The sequence below is a fragment of the Arvicanthis niloticus genome, chromosome 13 (assembly GCF_011762505.2).
Source record: "Arvicanthis niloticus isolate mArvNil1 chromosome 13, mArvNil1.pat.X, whole genome shotgun sequence".
Taxonomy (NCBI): domain Eukaryota; kingdom Metazoa; phylum Chordata; class Mammalia; order Rodentia; family Muridae; genus Arvicanthis; species Arvicanthis niloticus.
In genome coordinates this window covers 68,976,467-68,980,858 of record NC_047670.1, presented here as the reverse complement: position 1 = coordinate 68,980,858, position 4,392 = coordinate 68,976,467, and the positions used below count along the sequence as shown (strand labels likewise).

The following is a 4,392-nucleotide window of genomic DNA, read 5'->3' as shown; positions in this document are numbered from 1 at the left end:
GGTGATCCATTTGTTCATTAAAACTGGAGAGCCATAGGTAGAAGGGATTACTGTTCTTAACTATTCATTTAGTTATGTACGAAATAAGAGGTTTCAGTATAACATCTTTGTAGAGCATATCTTGTCTCTTGCTCTTATCTGCCAACCTCGCTGCCTTCTTCCATCTTCTCCTCCCGCTCATCTCTTTTCTTCATTTAAATGGTCTCCTTTCTTCACTCTTTGCCACATATGTATGTGTTTATATGCAATACAATGTACATTAAATATAATATATTATATATATATCAGATATATACATATACACACACACACACACACACACACACATATATATAATATATATATATATATATATTCTTTAAGTCCACACTCTGCACAAGAGAAAACACATAAATAGCCTTTCTTGCCCCTATCTCTCTCTCTTGTTCCCCTCTCCCATCTCTCTCAGACCTAAGAGGACTATAGAAATGGAGCAGAGAAGCAATTGGGGAATCACTACCAACACAATTCTCTGACACGAATTCAGTCTCTTGACCACGTATTAAGACCGTCCCCCCACCAGACTCCCAGAGAGTTGGCTTACAGCAAGGCTTGAAAGCTTACATTGATGTGGCCCTGTGGATTATTATTTTTGACACTCACACTTACTTCAAAGTTTATTTCAGTACCGAATACTTTTTTTTTTTTTTTTTTTTTTTTTTTTTTTGGTTTTTTCGAGACAGGGTTTCTCTGTGTAGTCCTGGCTGTCCTGGAACTCACTCTGTAGACCAGGCTGGCCTCAAACTCAGAAATCCGCCTGCCTCTGCCACCCAAGTGCTGGGATTAAAGGCGTACACCACCACCGCCCGGCCAGTAGCAAATACTTAAAAAGAGTAGAGTTCACAGAGTGAAAGAAAAGAACTGAATTTCTAGCTTCTCACAAATCATATAAGAACTGGCTTTCTAGGGCCTACAGCCATGATGGCAAGCAGCTGGTCAACAGGTCTTGTTTAGTCATTTATTTACCTGCCCTGATGGAAGATAGAAGGCCTCAGAGGATATGTATGTATGTATGTATGTGTATGTATACGTATACATACATATATATATATATATATATATATATATATATATATTTAAGTGACTTGTCACTTAATTTGCTGCACAGTGCTTCTTATGTGCAGTAACAAGGACAGTGGATGTCAGCATTTGAATGGATGTGGAGAATAGCTCCTTTAATTAATTATCAGCACATAATCTCTTCTGTAAAATCTCATCGGTCCTTTTAAAGACTGTTTTCATCGTCTTCATTTTTGCATGTGTGTGTAGTATGTATGCATGTTCAGTCGTGTGTGCATGCAGGTATACATGCATGTATGAATACGTGAATGTGAAGACCCGAGTTTGATGCAGACTATCTCCCCACCTCTTCCGAATTGTTCTCTGCCTAATATACTGAGGCAGGGACTCTCACTTGAAGGCAGAGATGGCTGATTTGAAGAGCTAGCTTGTCTTACGGCCTCTCTCTCTCTCTCTCTCTCTCTCTCTCTCTCTCTCTCTCTCTCTCCATTTCTCTCTTCCTCTCCCTCCCCCCCCCCCACTCTCGGCCTTCTAAGTATAGACATTATAGGCAGCTGTCACACCCACCCAACAAGTACACAGGTGTTGGAGATGTGCTGGAGATGTGAACTCCAGTCCTCTAACCTACATTGCAGTTTTAAACCAGCTGAACCATCTCCAAGCCCCCTTACCCCAAATCATTTTGTTCTCTGTACTTTGAGATAAGCTTTAGATTTGCCATATACATTTCTTGGAGAATTCATCTTTTGAGCTTGCATAAATATGTAAAATATGCAGAAGATGTAAACTTGCAAATACAGGTTAAAGAATTTTAATTTGAATCCTGCCAAGCCTGGATTCAAATTCTTCTCTGTTGAATACTTTGGAAACCTGGCCAATAAAGACTCTGTCTAAACTTTTTTACTTATGATAGACAACCCATGGACAATGCTCAGGATGGAATGAAATAGTACAGGCAAGCATCTGCCGCATCTGGCACACCCTCTAGTTCTAGTGCCATACTTATTATTATTATTATTATTATTATTATTATTATTATTTGTATAATATATTAAATATATATATTGCATATTTATTATATATAAGTACTATAATATATAGTATTTATCTAGAGATATATAATTCATAAAATTGAGACTGAATGTCATTATGTAGCCCTGGCTGTCTAGGAGCTCTCTATGTAGACCAGGCTGGCCTTGAACTCACAGAGATCCTCCTGCCTCTACCTCTCTGCCTCTACCTCTCTGCCTCTACCTCTCTGCCTCTCTCTCTGCCTCTCTGCCTCTCTGCCTCTCTGCCTCTCTGCCTCTCTGCCTCTCTGCCTCTCTGCCTCTCTGCCTCTCTGCCTCTCTGCCTCTCTGCCTCTCTGCCTCTCTGCCTCTCTGCCTCTCTGCCTCTCTCTCTGCCTCTCTGCCTCTCTCTCTGCCTCTCTGCCTCTCTCTCTGCCTCTCTGCCTCTCTCTCTGCCTCTCTGCCTCTCTCTCTGCCTCTCTGCCTCTCTGCCTCTCTGCCTCTCTGCCTCTCTGCCTCTCTGCCTCTCTGCCTCTCTCTCTGCCTCTCTGCCTCTCTGCCTCTCTGCCTCTCTGCCTCTCTGCCTCTCTGCCTCTCTGCCTCTCTGCCTCTCTGCCTCTCTGCCTCTCTGCCTCTCTGCCTCTCTGCCTCTCTGCCTCTCTGCCTCTCTGCCTCTCTGCCTCTCTGCCTCTCTGCCTCTCTGCCTCTCTGCCTCTCTGCCTCTCTGCCTCTCTGCCTCTCCTCTGCCTCTCTGCCTTCATGACAACCTCCTAAATGCTGTTTGTAAAATGTGCTGAAGTCCAGAACCCTTCCTTTCTTTGTGGTAACTTCCGTAGTTATTCCTATGAAAAGATAAGCCCAGTGTTTGACACCCTCACTCACATGATCATTCGAATACTTGGATTTCCTAATGTATGTTCTATGCCCTCGTGGCTAATATCTTAGAAATGTAAAATATAACTATAAAAAAATGTACCTTTTCTTAATGGGATGCAAATAGTTAGCCATGCCCACTGAAAAAAATTGATGACCTGGTGTATATCTTGACAAATAATCATATTTGGAATATAACAAGAAAACGATTTAAACAGGGATCCTGCATGGTTTGTTTTGGTCAGGCTTCTCACCTATTTAAACATATGAGCATGTGTATACACTAAGGCACAAGACCTGTCTTGTGAATAATAAATGTATCGGACAGAAGAAAAATTGAGCCAACTTAACCTCCAAAATTCTGTAGTTCTGTATAGTTTATGTCAGATGACAATCAGTGGTCATCTTATCCTTTTTTGTGCATTTGTACTGATTGTAGAAAGATGGGTCTGGTGAACGTTTGTCTTTTTATCTTTGTACGTGCATTTGAGACATTTTTTTTAATCTTAGGAGTGAGCCATCTCTTCCTTCTTCTGTCTCCTCTGAGAACAATACAGTGGACGCCATGCATGAAATTACATAGTTGTAGAATACAAGAGTGCTCGCTGGATCCCTGTGCCCGTGATGTTCATTCTGCCAGCAACACATGCCTGTATAAGATCTAGAAGGCTGGGCTCTCCGACAACTTGCAATGAATGGATAATAGGGCCTTTTTTAGTTTTCATAATTTTAACACAATAATTCAACGGTCCCTATTTGGAAACAATGACCAAAAACCCAAAATCTAATAATGTTAATACAACTCTTTTCTAGAATTCAAACTCTGACTCCACTTCCTATAATCCAGGCTATTATAACAGGGAAATCAATGCCGTTTAGACATCCCTTCTGTAATATTATAAGGGGAAAGGCGATACTGTTCTGAGAAACAAGATAGGGAAGTTCGTCTTACAGTAGAGCCTGTCACCGATCTAGCTTTAGAACTGAAAATCAGAAAAGCCTACCGGAAACAGCTCAGAGACAGGTGGAAACAAAGACTCGGAGGTAGGCAGAAATAACGACTCCCGGAGACAGGTGAACTCAGATGAGGCCCCTTTCCGTTTTCCTCTGGGCAAAACCAAGGAGCAAAAAAGCAAGTTAACCAATTGGTACAGAACTGGAGGCTGACTTCAAAGCACAAACATGGCCTCCTCCTGACTCAGAATGTTGCCAAGGTGACACTGAGTCGCACCCTTCTCCCATGGTGTTCTACCTCAACAGAGGCCTGATCGATGGAACTTTCTGAAATCTCCCCTGCTTTCCCATCTCAGTGATGAAAAGCTAGAATAAGGATACTTGCCCTTGAGAACCAGTCACTCCTGACTAATTCTGAGAGGATCAACAACCTTAACACAGTCAAATTTAGAAACCGAGGACATCCGGATGGCTCTGCTCCGATCAAATCGTCAAA

The 4,392-nt window shown here is 42.0% G+C and overlaps 1 protein-coding gene across 1 annotated transcript in view; it reads right to left on the bottom strand.

Annotated features, from left to right (window-relative positions):
• The window catches only part of Tmem117 (transmembrane protein 117), a 467,221-nt gene extending 463,079 nt beyond the window's left edge, over window positions 1–4,142 (bottom strand). Inside the window, exon 1 of the mRNA XM_076911950.1 lies at window positions 3,947–4,142. The gene's annotated coding sequence lies outside the window, so the exon portion shown is untranslated. The remainder of the gene's footprint in view (window positions 1–3,946) is intronic.
• Window positions 4,143–4,392: the final 250 nt, after the last annotated feature.